At 41.5% G+C, this 16,738-nt stretch overlaps 1 protein-coding gene across 7 annotated transcripts in view; it reads left to right on the forward strand.

Moving 5' to 3' along the window:
• C3g (C3G guanyl-nucleotide exchange factor) overlaps nt 1-16,738 on the forward strand; it is an 85,138-nt gene that overhangs the window by 35,679 nt on the left and 32,721 nt on the right. Inside the window, exon 1 of one of the 7 annotated variants that reach the window (XM_076798245.1) lies at nt 6,341-6,952. The exons of the other annotated variants lie outside the window; for them this stretch is intronic. The gene's annotated coding sequence lies outside the window, so the exon portion shown is untranslated. Of the gene's footprint in view, nt 1-6,340; nt 6,953-16,738 lie in introns of those variants that run through there. 7 annotated transcript variants of the gene reach the window in all.

The following is a 16,738-nucleotide window of genomic DNA, read 5'->3' on the forward strand; positions in this document are numbered from 1 at the left end:
TTTTCCCTTTCTTTTGTCCTACACCCTGCCGGCGCGATCATTTACGTTCTTCCCGACTTCGGAAATAAATTGGTGGATTCTACGCCGACGTTGAAAAATAATTTGCACGTGCGCGACAGGAAACGAGCAATAAATTTGAACGCTTCATAATATTCATGATACTAAAAAGAAAAGCGCGATTCACTTTTTAAAATATATAGGATACACCCTTAATTTCGTAATCGTAGACTGTGGATAATTGTGGAAAATAAAAATGTCCTGCACCAATTTATTCCACTAATAAATGCATTAAATACCGTAATTGCCTGGAGAATCAGAAATCTTCTGGTGAAATACTATTTGGATCCCCACCGTATATTTCTCGACGTGGTGAACGCGGCTGAAACCGTTGATTTACGGAGCGAGGGGCGGAAGGTCTGCGGAAAAAATAATCCGGCAAAGAAATCGACTTTACTTGACTGATTACATCTGCATACGCCATTATCGATTGCAGAGATAACGTTGATCCTCCGGGGGATGTCTCGGGAAATAAGGAGCGCTATAAATTCTGTTTCCCCGGCAGCGCGTAATACCCTCAATAATACACTGCTTCACGGTAATTTCGATCCTTAATATCAGTTATGGGAACTTTAATTCCAGGCGCTTGGTCAATAACCTCCTACCATTTTCCCTTGACGAATTACCCGCCGTGTTTATTGACTTTCCGCGCAAAAAGTTGAGCTCTCACCTGGCAGCACGCAGTTACGTCATATTAAAACTTCGCATAATTTTGCTGTTTTCAATAAAGCCCAATGGCGGTCGCTCGTGATCAGGGCTGACAAAAATGAAAATGATATCCGCCGCCGTTCACCGTGCCATTACGTTTTTATTTAACGTTGTCGGTGGCCGCGATATCGGGCGCACGGGGTGCACCGGTGTTTTACCGTTAATTGCAACGCCGGAGAAACCGCTGCGGGTCGCAACCATAAAGTACGTTTATCACCCCCTAAAGTAATGGTGGCGCTGTCTCCACGGGACCCCATTAATACGCAAATTGCAACCGCGAATTCCTCAGGACGACCTAAACTAATATGCGAGTCGATATCGCACCGGAAAGTCATTAGGCGTTTCTATTATTCCGCTTCTGTGTGCCAGACAGAAGATTATGAGAAATATTTCTCTCTTCAATTTTTATTCAACCAATCTGGTTCATTAATCAAACTGTGAATTTAGTTACTGCAATTTTTTCGTTAATTGAACTGTGGTTAGATTTACAAGCTTTGTGTATACTTTTATTTGCGGTTGTACTACATTCGACAGGAGTTTTAGCAACATTACAAATGCAAATTCTGCAGCGTCGCGATCTCTAAAGTCACGAATCACTAAATCCTTCAACCTACACCTTTATCATTAGATATGCGTGTCTTCTGTCAAGATAATTAACGTAATGTGCAATTACAGTGTTTAGTGTTACACTGTGGGGGATCGTGCTGAATTTTTTATAGCGTTCACTGGAGCTTGCATACTAATAGCTTGATCACGTTACCGATGCAATCTCATTTCCCTTGCTGCATGTTTTACTCTGTCCAATCTTGACAAACTATCTATTAAAATTGCTATACCGTTTTCCGGAGCGCGCCGCATGGGTCACATCTGGGTAATTTTGTAGGTTTAGAATTTTCTAAGGATTTTTAAAAGAGTTAAAGTAGCATCCGCTATATCAAGCTTTAATTTTCATTAATTAAATTATCCTGAATGTATGCGAATATTCTTGTGGTCGATATGCAGCACTTTGAAACAAAATACTAAACAGTTTCGCAAAAACCATGAAAACACTTGTTACATTTTCCTGCGTTCGCTATCCGGCGAGGCGATTTCCTTTCGATCAAATGGACGCGAGAGCTCCAATTTTAACTTTACTCTGGCTTCGATCTTTTTGCCCGATGATACAGCGTTCACGGAATACCACTTTTCCCGGATCGAACTTCAGGAACAGATCTCGAAGTGGAAGGATTTCTTTTTTTCTTTTTTCTTTTCTCTCTCTCTCTTTTTTTTTTGTTCGGGCACGCTCTCGCAAAGTTTTTCTTGCTATCGATTGATTCGGTCTCGACGGAGCTTCCTACGGTTTTAGTAAAACTCTACTTTCCAGTCTACCGGTACGCGGAAGTCCTGATAAAAGTTGGGACAAAAATTGAAGAATCTGGTAATGATTCTGTTACAAGGTTTTACTCTTCACGAACGATTACCGCCGAAAAAAGACGACATCAACCTTTCTGCGGAAGTTTGATCATTGCGATCATAGAGCCTTGTGTAGTTTAAACCACTAAATGAATAAATAATAATAATAAGAAGACGTACCTGGAGTATACAAACAAGGAGAGAATAAACAGAATTCGCGGTTCCACGAAACGAGTAAAATGAAGACGGAATGTAATGGAATAGCTAATGCTATGTATCCTTCTTGTTTGGTTGCCATTACACATTTTTGATGGCTAAAATAATGAACGTTCATCAAGATTAAAGATAATATAATTTTCTATGTAAAATATTGTCAACGATTGCAGTGGTTTTCCTGAGCAAAAGGTTAATAAGGGGACACATTCTCGCGAGGAAAATTTGTTTCGTTATTTATCGTTCTCTCCTGGCCGCTTGCAATAGGGAATTGTTTGCTTAACAACGTGCCAGCCAAATTATCACGGTGCAAAATGTTTGCGGAGTTAATTAAAAGATATTTTAGCTTGAAGCCGGTTATATAATACGTCGGTAATGTGACGCCGCACATTCTACCAATTAAACGAATGAATTTTGGAGAGGTTCGGCTACGCTGCTGCCGGAGCACTTTGATTGGAAAAAGTAACTTTAATTAGGGAGAAACCTCGTACTGTAAACTCCTACAGAATTCGATACGGAATATTTTAAAATAACTTTACGACACAATTAAAGTAAATAATTAGCCGTGCTATTACGACCAGGCATTACTTACCTCTATTTAAGTTTATTTCTGTCGACGATAATTGACAAGCGAGTCTTTACTGCTGTATATTATTGTGAAACCTAATTATCATCATAGGCAGTCGTCAGCCTCTATGAAAATAGATTGTTTAAAAATAAAAGATGTCTACTAATAAACTCACGTACACTCGAACGAGTACAATGGTCAGCTACTCGCCTCCAATGTGTGCATGTCCTCTTATAAACGTTTTAGAAGCAACAACATTAAAGATGGCTGACTATTGAAACAATTACCCTAGGTGAATTACAAAGTTGTGTAGAGAATAGAAGAGTTTAAAAATACTGTTATGCTTAGGAAAATTATTTTTAAAAAATATATAATTTTATTTCAATTCTGTTTCTAACAATTGACCAAAAGAATTTTTATATTAATATAAAAATTTACCGGCAGTCTAGTCAAGTAGCCTAGAAAAGATATTTGTAAAGTAACAAAAGCGATAGCGGTGAAACAAATTGTCCGAATTCGTTGGCTACCAATAAATGCGTGCATATAAGGTATCCCGAAAATTTCAGCCAATCGGAGCGCGACGCTGGTCGAAACGCATAAGGATCGTGTTTTTTACGGTCATCCCACTTGTTCCACGGGTACCCAGAATTTTATGATTGCGCCGGTCTGCGGACTGGTCGTGGAAATAACACAAAAGCGGTCGGAAGAATGTAAAAAACGTTCGGGAAACAGAAAAAACAAAAACGACGAGAGAGATTCCAACCTTTTATGGACAAATCACGGCGACTGCTACAAAAAACATCTGCCTGATATGTTCCCCCCGCCAAAAAAACTCTACCTTTTTAATGTACGCGGACGCAATTAAATTTCGCCACAAAGTAAAAATCTGATTGGTTGATAATTGGAAATTACAGGATGCGGAGAATGAGCAGTAAAATACAATGCTCCCGTTTACGTGCGTTATTTCAAGAGGAAAATTTTTGACAGTTTTTTTGTAGCGAAAAAAATGAAACTGATTAATCCGAAACCGTGTGTACGTTTTTACTATAGTTTCGTTATGTCACTCAAACTTTTTCGATTCCGATTATTTAATTAAAAAGGCAGTTTCACAAGCATTCGTAGGTTCTCCAGTTTCGTCCATTTTTGTTCAGTTTATTCGACGTCAAATATTTTAATTGAGTTTTATAATTGAAAAAACTATTTTTTGTTCGGTTTCTACTTAATAGATTCCTGGAATTTTTGGTAATTAAACAATTTATTGTCTTGCCTGTAGGTGAAACAATACAATTGTTTAAAATACAGTTAACGGTGCTTTAAACCTGAGAGATATGGTTGCGGATTGATTTTTCGAAATTGGTAAACCAGGACTCATTCTTTAATTTATGTTCGAAACAAATTCTATGAGAGCGTTTGTAAGAAATTTCAGACGTTTCTCAGAATGTTTGACTACGAAAATTGAAAGGGAGACCCTGATTCCTGCGGATGGTTGCATAGCGTTTCGAGAACGGGAAAAACTGGAAAGGCTTTGGCGTCACGTTCCAGAGTCGAATATCAAGAAAAAGGAGAAGGGATCTCGACTTCGGCCACGAAAAGGGCGGGAAGCCTGTTTTCGATTTCCGTCACGGGAAAAACTCGAGAATTTTAGAAAACCGCTGCACCGCATCCCGAACATAAAGAAGTTCCAGTCGTTCCAAACTCTCCGGATTCGAGGACGTTACCATTTTAATTAGGGAGAAGACTTTCTTTTACTTTGCTTACATAAACTGTCTTGACGATTTAACGTCGTCTTAAGAAAGGAATCGGATTTGCATTAATCCGATTGCGCAGCCTTAAAATAAACGCGTACAGGGTGAGTCATGCCATACAAATTTATTTATCGATTACTTCATGGAGATATCGAGGTAATCTTGAGACTTTTTCTGTATCATGATTATTTGGCCTTGCGATTCGAGCCTGCAGTGAATGCTGAATTCTTATTGAGCTATATGGGATTAAAAACTAGTAATTACCGAGATACTCTTTGATCGAGTTTTAATTTATGCAATTCTTGAAACGCTCTCCGTTGCACCCAAAGACTTTTTGCGCAATCGATACAAGCGAGTCACATAAACAGTCGGGCACAATAGTCTCCGTGCACCTTTTAAAATGAAGTAACTTTTTCAAAAGTGGTCCAAATCACGAGAAAAAGAACAAGTGTGAGGATCAATATATAAACCTTTAGCGAACGAAAAAACAAAAATCCATTAATTAATTCATGAATTAACAAGTGAGCTTAATGACACAATAATTGGACAAAGTACCCCACCGCTGCGATCATCTCTGCCGCTCATAAATATGTGAACTGCTTAAAAGCTTTTGCCATTTATGGATTACGGAAATTCTACTCTGAAAAATTCAATTTTGCAATATTAACCCACACACGATACGTAATTTTCAATTACCATAAAATTTCTTCACTCACAATGCAAATCCAATCTAATTTAACCACTTCAGATATCTTGATTAAATTTGATAATTTTCTGACAAATATACAGGGTGTTAAAAAAAAAAGCATTCAATATTTATATGGTATATAGGATACACTGTACTGAGTAAAAAAGCTTTAGTAAACATAGGTCGAAAGGTCAACCGTTTCTCAGATATAGACATTTTTGTTTGCTGACATCATGATTCATTTACTACTGAAAATTTTCCACGTGTTATGATTTTCCGCTAGAGAACTGACCGATTCCGGGTGAAATCTACTGTCGGCACTTGAATGAGGACATTCAGAACGCGGTTTGTAAACACTGAAGTAACCATCGCATGCGATGGAAGTAAGTTGATCATAATGCTAGCGAACAATAATCTTCATATCTCAGAAACGGTTGACCTTTTCACCTATGTTTACTCAGGCTTTTTTCACTCAGCACAGTGTGTTCTATATACCATATAAATATTGAACGCTTTTTTTAACACAATGTATAAACAAAGTTAAAGCGTCCTATGTCCCGGGTACACGGACGACCATTTAACGTTCCGAAAGAAATGGCGGGAAATGAAGGCCCGAGGGGATCCTGAAATAGATCTCGATCGCAAAAAACGCATCAGCCTTATTCTAAGGCCATTGGGTACAATGGCCCGGTAATTTGAAATCTCCGAAATAGCCGAGTATTATACTAAATGGCCTGCAAACACGAGCGATGCGTCTTGCTGTCATCGCGAGAGTGCGAGTGCGAGTGCGAAAGACACAAGACACGGGAAAGCTTGCTCTCGCGACGGTAAGAAGAGATCGAAGATCGTTCGCCGGTACACGTGACGAGTGCGAGCGAGAGGTCGAATCGTGGTTGCGCGGGTCAGAGGAGGACAGGTGCAGGGCCGAAGGGAGGGGGAAGTAGAAGACGGAACTATAGGCGGTGATAAACAAGCGGAAGGGAGAGGGGAGAGCAGGACACGCCGGGTAGCGGGACAAAGACGGAAACAAGGGATCGTACTCGATGTGCTCGTCGGGCGAAGTTAGTTAGCAGTCGATGCGCACACGCGACGCGCTCCGGACGTACGTCGTTTCATTCCTGTTGTGTGTCGCGCGACGCGACCACGGGTCCGTTCGTTCCTCTCGGTTCGTCAACGTGTCCGGTTCCCCGGGCCGCACGAAAGTCAGTTTCCTCGATGATCGAAGGGAACCCCGGTCGATCACGATCCAAATAGATCTGACCGAAACCTTCCAGTGACAGGATTTGCAAAGTGGAAACTCGCGCTCCTCCTCCCCGGTAGTGATACTCGAATTCTACGATGCTGTTAGTGTTCCGTGGTGAATGTTACTGACTGTTCGATAGTTTTCGAAGGTGTGCACCGTAGGCACCGTTAGGTCAAATTCGACGCCCGGTGAGGTATCGGTGGTTTCCGAAGCGACCTTACCGACGAGAATGGTCAGCTCGTGCTGGTCCCCGAACGGAACGCAAACAACGGACGAGTAGGGTCGAGGAAAACTGAAGACCGAACGCGATTTTGAATAGTCCTTGGGCTCGTTACCAGGTAAAGATTATAAGTCGGACTTGAATTTTTAGCGCGATAATAATTGAATGGTACTAATCTGAATTGTTCTGGGGGCAAGTTGGGTAAGGGACCCAATTACTGTGTCAATTATACTTATTTTTAAAGCATAATGAATATTAGAAAAGACCGAGTTTTAAAGAATAGTAACTGAAATAGTACTGAACTAGAAATAGTACTGAATGATAATTAAATAGGAGTTGTATTAAAACTGCTCGAATGGAATGAGATTCATTACAATTAAAATGAACTAATGCTAACCAAAAGCGTGTAATAAATGAAGGTTCGTTGAATAGTGTCTTGGACTGGCAGGAACTTCGATGAGGAAACCGGAAGTCATTTGTAATTCAACCTGGAATTGAATATTCTTGAATAGAGCCATTCGTGTGACATTATTGAAATATTTATATTTTTCTTCTACCGGTTATGCAATTGTATTTTTATACAGTTTATGCGACAGCGTACTGGCGGGTTGCGTAGCCAATTTTCGTATTTGGAGAACTATGAAAGTATGACTGTCGAAGGTCACGTTTTATTTAGTATGACAGGCTGTCGATAAGTTGGACAGGTTTTCTTAGAAATTGTAATTAGAATGTGACTCATTGCGCGTATTTCTATTGCTGCAAACTAATTTATTTAATCTTGGGTTACGTCCGTTTGCGAAGGAGACACAGTCCTAGGGATCATTTCCGCGAAATGAAGTTAGTCCGCGATGAAATTGTTGCTTCTAGGAGCAGTTTTCTTTTCGGCAGGATCCTAGACACCGTGCCTAAGATTCCTGTGGGACCGAGACGATCCCAGGGATCGATCATTGTGACACGGTGGCAATGACAGGGTGGCGTTTATTAATAACTTCGTGACAGAAATGACGTGTCCGTTCGTACGAACGTGTCGAGGTTTTCGTGTTTTTGCCTGGTAACGATAAATCACGTTGGTTCTTCGTCCACGGGCGAGCCGAACCGGGCCCGGCCAATGAAACTTTTCCGTTTCCACTATTACATCCGTGCGCGAGTACCGAATGACTCACTTTGCTGCCGTGTTTCGTATTTTTCTGCGCTCGGAAATATGTAGTGCGACGAGATCTCGTAGGAACGGTTATTATTGCGTCCGCATTCTGTCTCGATGCGCCTCGGCATCCTCGAATTTTATGTCCGACGAAATTGGACACGAGGCACCGTGAAATATTGCTATTAGGTTCATTCAATGACCACGTCACTGCAGATTCCTATGCAAATCTCCTCTTACACGAAACGCTTTCGATCGTAGTCGGAAGCCTCGTTTAGTTTTACGATTACAATAAGGATCCTCATGAGTAGACTACGGACCTTAATGCAAAATAAAAGATATTTCCATTGATTGCAAGACACAGGGGCGAAATAAAAATTTCTTTATTCTTTTCATTGTTTTATAAAGCTGAAACCAATACGCTGGTGACTTTCAATCTTTTTAATATGTCCACTGCTTTAAATTGTGCTTTTACCCATTTGTAGACTGCATAAAATCCGCAGTCTACTCGTGAGTTCATAGCTTGTTAAGATTTGCACGAGCTAATGAAATGAAAGTTTTCATGAAATCTCTTTCATGGATTACTGTTCGAACACTGGAACTACGTAATTAGCAAAAATTACGGTGCATCTGTAACTATGATTCGTAGTCGCCCAGGAATGTCGGAGCATCGATATTCGTGGTGTATAGTGCTCGCTTCGGACATTATTATACAATAAAACGCACCGTATATGGGATTCAGACATGAGATCATTTCAAGTGCACGAAAGTAGGCGGTCCGGGCGATTCAATAAACAGGAGGACGAAGGTCAGACTTAAGTCATCGAGCCTGTTAACATTTTTATTTTCGTGGCTGGCCGTTCCTGCTGCTAATAAGAAGGAATTTTTTCAATCAACCGGTCGTAGGAGCGTCTGGTTTGATCATCCGTAAAAATAATTCTGTCGGTCTTCCTCTTTTTTTTTTCTTTTCTTTGTTTCTTCCTCCGTTTGCATTTGCAGCACGTTGCCTCGAATATTGAAGCTCGTCCTTTGTAGTCGCGGAAAAATAGCTAGGACAAAAATACAGAAATCAAAGTTTCGTTCTCTACCACCTGTGTGTGCGTGTGTGTTGTGCATGTATTTAATTAATGAAGATATCTACGCTTCTTGGGACCGCGCGCGGGTGCATCTCGCGGAAAATGAGGAATTCTTTTCGTTTTCAACCCGGACGAATGTTTCGCGTCTATCCTTTATCTTGATCGCGTTATCTCGTCGAAAGAGAAGAGGAAATTTAAGGTCTCACGGTGCAATAAACTCTCGTTTAAAACCGAAGTTCGCCATCGAGCTCTGGAAATATTGTTCCACCCTATTCACTTTTCCTATTTTGCCCGCTTTATGAGGAAAGTTGCCCGGATCCTAGTCCGCGTATCTGCAGGGAAACGGGGTTCGCAAGTAATTCTATAGAATTTGAAAACTGCCGCACAAATGTTTCCTCGAGGCATCAAAGATTTTTCATTTTCACGAGTGGCGGCGGCTGCAGCTCGCAAATGATCTTCCCGATAATAATACTTCTTCGTATAACAGTTTTATCGTTTGACAGAACAAACGCGATAAATATTCTAGAAAACCGAATCTTTAATGAAAAATTCTTCGAGTCCGATTTACTTTTGTTCGTCTGGCCGTCTCTTCGAAACTCTCGTTTGCAAAGTGTGCTCGGAAAACGAAATGCGATATCGGGTGCGTAACGCGATATTGCAATTTCTTACTGGGCGCAAATAAAAAAATTCCGGGACAGTGTTTCTCCGGTGCGGAGGCAGCGTCGTAGAGAATTTAATGTCAGGGACATTGTAACAAGAGCTCGTAATTAATTAAGCCTGGTAACGTTCGCGTGGCGAATGTGCGCACCGAGATAAGATGAATTCCCTTCGGTCGCGGTGTCAAGAATTTGATCTAGGCTTCGCGCGTGTCTTTTTATCTCGATCGCTTTGGTAAATCTTCCTTCTGCATTTAAAACAAACACTACTGATAAACCTATTAATAATTATCAATGAATAGAAAATATCTAATAACGTATAAATCTAATCAAATATATAAATTTAATATTCCAGCATATAAACTTTGAAGAAGTAATATTTTTCCAAAAGCGTAGGGCGTTGCTCTTGCTTAATAACCTTTATATTAATTTATCCGAGCGTAAGTAAATTTCAAACAGTTTTTTAAAGTCGCGATGTTCCAGCAAATAACTCATTCCTTATCGATCGACTAATTAACGAAGGAAGGTTACAAGTTTTACGTCGACAAACGAAGCCGAGCGAGAACCGTGTTCGAACTCGTCTGCGAGCTCACCCACGCGACGAGCGGAGTATAAATTGCATCTTCGAGGCGATTAATTATTTATACGCGTTCTTCGCGGACATGACGTGTTTATTACTACTCCCGTGAGTCACTTTGCAGTTTCGAGTTTGCCGTAAGGAGGCTCCGCCACGCTCGATTTGCGTACCGATAAATCGACTTCGAGATCTCTTCGGAACGATAAGCGACTTCTGAAGGTGCTCCGGATAGTACGTTATCAGCGAAATTAACGAGGAAAATGAAAAAATCAATAGAAATGTACGAGCAATATGAAAATTAAAATTATTCTTTTATTTGCAGTTTATTTCAACGTGGTCGAACTAAAAATATAAATTGTACGCGATTGTACAGAAAGACTGAACGGGGCCCGGTAACAAATAATTAGCTAATTTTGATCTCTGAAAATTTTTCGAAATTCGACGGCTCTTTTGGCGCCAACCAGATTTCTTTTTCGTCTGCTGTGCATCTAATTTCCACGCGCTGGCTTGCGTAAGCACCTCCGACCGGAGCACATGCTGCTCGACACACGTGTTACGCCATTATGTCAATCGCTACCACGTGGATAAACGTGAGAGCAATTTATTACAGCCAGCATCTTTCCAAAGTGCGCAACGAAAAACTGTCGTAAGAGGGAGAGACACGTGCTAAAGCGTGTGCGCATCTCATGAACGTACACAATTTCTCATCATTTTTTATTGCCACACTTCCCCCTCCCTTCTACCACTTTCTTCAACATTTCTGTAACAAGGAAAAACTGTGATTCGAGAATATCGCTATCGCACAGTGGAAAGGCATTTCATTGTCTCGTCTCGAGCGGGTTCATTAATAGTGTTTTCTATTGTCGTCCCGCTTTTATTTCGGTGAGCAATTTATTGTTCTGTCGAGTCGCTCGTACGCCACCAGAGATTTCACGAGTTATGGGATTTTCTCATTCGAAGTTGTTTTCGTACGTTCCACTGTCCCCAATACTTTTTATTCGTGGAGAAATTCTCATTGAGAAAATGGAAAGTTCATTGCAACAAGGAGAACGTAACATAGCATGCAGAGATGACTTCAAATAAAATGTAAATTTATAATCGAGGAATTTGACCATTGAAGTTGCATACATTGATTAAAAAGTCTAAAAATCTACAAGACTAATAAAGCTTGAAGTTGACCCTTATCTGCTCATTCAAATTACACTAATTTTTGTTAGGAATTGATAAAACCAAGTCGTTCGACTGAATCCGAAGAATTCTGTGAAAACAATCGCATGAAAATCAGCGACGATAGTTTCGTCAGGAAAGATTGCAGAGCGTAAGCGGGCGGTGGCCTAAAAGGTTTCTGTTTTCTCCATTTTCTTCATCTTCGAGCCGTGTTACACGGAGGAAAGTGTTAGTAGGTGTAAGAGCCAGGGATAGGTGGAAATTGGATTCTTGTTTGTAGAGTCTTATTTGATTACAGAGTTGGGGGGTGGGGGTGTAGGGTTGGGGAGGAGGGTTAGAGCGATTTCGTATGGCGGGCGGTGCGTTACAGGTAGACCCGGGGCTGCGATCTAGATAAAACGGCGGGGATCTCGGCGTGAAAGCGAAATCGGGATTCGCCTTATATCGCAGCGAGCAAATTAAATGCAAATGAACGGTGACGGTTTTCGCACGGTCGAATAGAGGGCCCTCCGGATGCCTCCGAGTGATGCACCAAATGATTCGATTACCCCGGAACGAAGCGTCAACAAAAATTGTCCCTGCGTCGACTTCTAGGGAATACCGGCGTTTATCGGGTCTCCAATTACACCGTGTCCGGTTTGCTCTTTGAAACCGGACCCCGAAGTATGCTCATTTCATAGTTCTCCGCTGATTGCGTCGTTCTCGACCGATAAAATAATCACTTTTCTCTTATTTGTTGCGTTTCGCTCTAGCGTGTGTGCCAAGTTTCATTGCAGTCGACAACTTTCTTCTTTAAAAATAGTTTAAACGTTGCGAAAAGAATTTGACACAGCGGATTGATTTTTCGTTCGATACGGCGTAAAAATAGATCGACGACACGTGATGTAGACACGTTAACACCATTTTGAAAGAACATTGCTGAACTTTGTAAAATGATTTATCAACCGAGGATTGGAAAAGATGGCAACATCTATGAATAGTGAAGATATTTAGTCGCGTCTATGTACACACCACACCTCTCGTGGGTTAGTAAACAGATTGTTTCTTGAAAAGTGCTGATTCGATCAGACTTGTAAATATGATCAGCACTATCAAGAAATGCTGGTACAAATAGAGAGAAACACTCCTAAGTTGGATAAAACATTCCTGGGCTTCATCAAAGTGCCTACAGTTAGCCCATTCATTACTTTGCTTTTATTAATCGTTGTTGCCACGGAGGAACCATCGCAACAGGTTCGAAAATAAATTCCTCCATTTATCCATCCTTGAACTTATATAATACCTCCGTAGCGTAAAACACACCGTGTTCGCGCCAAGATACGCAAACTGTCGAAGTCTCCAGGCGCCCCGACAAAATGGCCCCCCTTAGAAACGAGCGAGTTACGGTTTCAACGGTCTCGCAATGCTGCTTCCTTTTTGACTTGATTTACGATCCGACGAGTAGGTAAATTCAGTGGCGTTACACGGGATGGAAGTGATACGATCACAGAAACTAGCCTACACGTTCACGTGGAGGTGTATGTACAATGCTGAAAACTCAGCAAGGGCAGCTAGGCCGGGTCGCGTGCATTCTTCCGCACTTCCGCTGAGTGCACTCCAACGTCCGCGTTTCGTCAGCCACTTTTTTCCGACGGCTTTTCACGTCGAAAATGAGCACAGTTAGCGTGTAGCGAGACTCGGAAAACTCATTCACTCGGCCCCGACGATTTTCCCTCGATTTCAACAATTTTTCACGCTAACCACGCGCATCTTCTTTAATCCCGCGGCTTTTCTTCCGGCTGATCCTTTAAAGGGAACATCGCTGAAATTTTTAATGCCGCCGATAGACCGCGCGTGCTTCGTGAATTTAGGTCGTGCACTCTGCAAAAGGGGAGGTTTTTCCCTGCAAATTCCTCAATTATAATTTGCAAACGAATTATCTTGATAGTATCGTCAGGGAACCTTTTAACCCTTTAGGGCCCAAAGTGTTTTATTTCTTTTATTGTTCCTGAGAATTTTGTGGAATTTTATTTTCAAAAGCATCAAAATAAAATACAAACTCTTCGTACAGGCTCGGCGTGGCCAGGCTTCCATTTAAAAATCGATCGTTTCAACATGAAGTCGTCAAGTTGTGCAACGGTGATTTAATGAAAAAGTTCGGGAAATGAAGTTGAACGGGTTACCGTGGACACGCGGAATGAATTTATACTCCGTGGGTCTTAATGCAAAGGTTGCTCAGCGGCGTCTTCAGTTTTCGCTCGGAGACCAAAATTCCAGGGAGCCGAGTTTAACCGGACTCGGTCCATTATGCTCGCGAACTTTCCAGCTGGGAGCGTTCGAGACTGTGCAAAGAAAAAAAGAAAGAAAAAGACGATCCCGGCTGGTATTTTGTCCTTTTATCCGTTCACTGTTTGAAAGCATTCTCTTCGGACTATCTTCAAACATGATAAGGGCTCCCGGGATCCTCGGCCCTTAATGGATCTACTGTTTGCATCCCGGAGAGCATCGGCAGATACACTTGTCTTGGCGACACTCCCCTCGCTCTTTGAAAATCAATCTTCCCCCCCCCCCCCTCCTCCCGACTTCGTCGTGGAGATTGTCTCTTGTAAATTCGATTCGGCTAAAATGGAATAAAGCTATTATCATTTTGAACGATTGCTTGCGTCTCGAGGCTCGGGCGAAACGGCCGAGCTTTACGGTTCGTTCCCTGGAAAGATAGAACACGGACCAACAATTTTCCCTTTTACCGGGTTCCGTTGAACTCGGCTCTCTTACCCCCTCCCTCCTCGGATTAAATGCTGACGGAGTATGATGATTGGTTTTCGTTCTTTCCTGTTTCAATTGTTTATAGTTGAATATGGAATGTGCCGTGGGCGATTGTTGCAAAAATTCATTGCGTATGAACGCGGAATAAAATGTTCCCTTTTTTATGATTTGAATCGACAGCGGGAAATATTTATGTTGCATTCAATTTAAAGCTTCCGCGATGTATCTGACCCGATATTGTAACGCAAGGGTTATGATAAAATTACCTGCACGCTTTTCACTCTATAAATAATGTTTATTAAAAGAAGTAATGATTTATTTAGCGCAGACTCGTCTGCGTGAGGGGGGTTAACGGTTCAGGCAGAAAAAGGTTCGTTCGCCTAATGCACAATACAGGGGCATTGTTCTGTGTACCTTCGTATTATTCATTCCACTATTTTTACAGAAATAGTATTTTCACAAACTTATCCACATAGAAGAAATAACCAAATATTTATACAGTCCACTTGGGAAGGGGTTTATTTATAATAAAGAAGGTATGACTATAAACGCGGTTCAATCTTCTGAAAGAGATACACTTTAGAGGGGGGGGGGGGGGGAGAAAGAGAGAGACCACAGTGAAGTATCGTTCGCTGATTTTATATTTTATTACAGCATTACCGCACGCGAAACACTGTAGCCCGATTTATTTGCGCATCAATTTGTTCTTGGAATGCTTTCAACGATAAAATTGAATAACGCGATCGTCGTATCAAACGATTATTCGTTACGAAGCTCCATGATACGTTCAACATTATTTATTATCGACGGAACGGTTGGAACGTTTTCCTACCTGCAGGGCCGGGCCAATCAAATTTATTTGCACGTTGATTCCAACCTGCAAATAACTGCGACGGTAATGTTAACGAAGCGGGCATTGAAAATCAAATTTGGCGGATCGCGGGCTCTCCGTGCGGCCCGGTCTCATTAAAATTAACGCCGAACCGAGTTTCGAGTGTCACTATCCGGTATTGCATTGTACATCGATGCGATTCCGTCGAAAAAGAAAATAACGAGCGCTAAAAAAAAAAGAAGAAAGAAATACCACACGAAATTCCTAAACGGAACCACGCTCTTCAAAATTTTATATTCATTCATCGACAAATTTCCTTAATTTAATTTCACAGAAAGATGCGGCAAACATTCGATTAAACCTTGCTGCATCGCCTGACGATAGTTCGTTGAACTCGATTAAGAACTTTTCGTTTGCCGTTCGCGAAAAACTTTTCCATTATTTGCCCGCGATGTTGTTTCTAATTTATTCTTAAGTAACGAGCTTCCTTCCGGTGCGTCGGCATTAAAAAGTTTCCTTCAACTTTTATTCGAGGCTCTTCTTGTTGCGGATTTTATGCGATTATGACGAAAATGAGTAGATAAAAAAAAACATTTAAAGGACTGAAAAGCACTGTTGTACTGTTCTGAACACGATTAAGTTCTCAAGCAAAGAAATAAATGTCCATCAAGCTCCTGTGCCTTGGAATTAATACAATTTTTAATGGAAAAATATTTCTTATTATTCGCGATAGTCGCGGAATAGTAGAGACAAACGGGGAAAACGTTTGAACGGACTACGATAGAATTTCGGTGTGCGTTCATTCATCTTCGGAAACCGGATAATTCATTTCGCCGTAGCCGGACTGGCAATTACACGTATTACGGGATATTGATGGGGGGCGGGGGGCTTTGTTTAATTTCTCTCGGTTCAATCAACGGTTTAATCATACAGACACGGGCAAACAAACCGGGCCAGGTCGGGGCCAATTTGTTAACAAGTGAAATTTTATGCGGGAATAGTGGAAACACGGTGTACCGATGATCGTCGCTTCTTCTCAGAGCGAGCGGCGCGGCACTGCGCGACCATTTCGGTGCAATTCGCTCGCAGCGATGCAATTACGGGGGCTTTAATGTTCACGGAATACCACGGACCGTTTCCAGCTGGGAATTTCATGGTTCGATGGTGATATTAGTGAGCACGGGGATTGGTAGCTGGGTCGGGAGTAATGTCGTTCCCTGAATTAAGAGATCGAATCGATGTTTCCAACCCGTGCACGATTCTTCTTTGCGAATATTTCCGTCGGGAGTGGATTTTAAAGCGATCGGACAGTGACGAATCCCTCGATTTACCGTGCGGATTATCGGCACATTTTTTACCCACCGCAGACTGGATATCAGTAGTTTCTTTTTCGAAACGTGACGGTCGAATTTTTACCGCGTGCAAATCGGCCGGAATATAAATCGACCGCATTTTTTCGCGGACTTTAGTTATTGTCCATCTCTCTGGTAGCTCACTGTGGTTTTTGTGCATCTTTACAGGAAAATATTTAACCGAGATTGTAATACAGTGTTTATTGTACATATGTTCCAAATGCCTAGTCGATAGAAGCCCCAGAACTAATATTTGTATAATCTGCTGCATACTTTTCAGTGAAACAACCGGAAGTTTGCCGTTTAATAAGATTACTAATTTTCAAGAGTAAATTAACAATCCAATATCTATTAACCC

The sequence above is a fragment of the Halictus rubicundus genome, chromosome 12 (genome assembly GCF_050948215.1).
Source record: "Halictus rubicundus isolate RS-2024b chromosome 12, iyHalRubi1_principal, whole genome shotgun sequence".
NCBI classification, from domain to species: domain Eukaryota; kingdom Metazoa; phylum Arthropoda; class Insecta; order Hymenoptera; family Halictidae; genus Halictus; species Halictus rubicundus.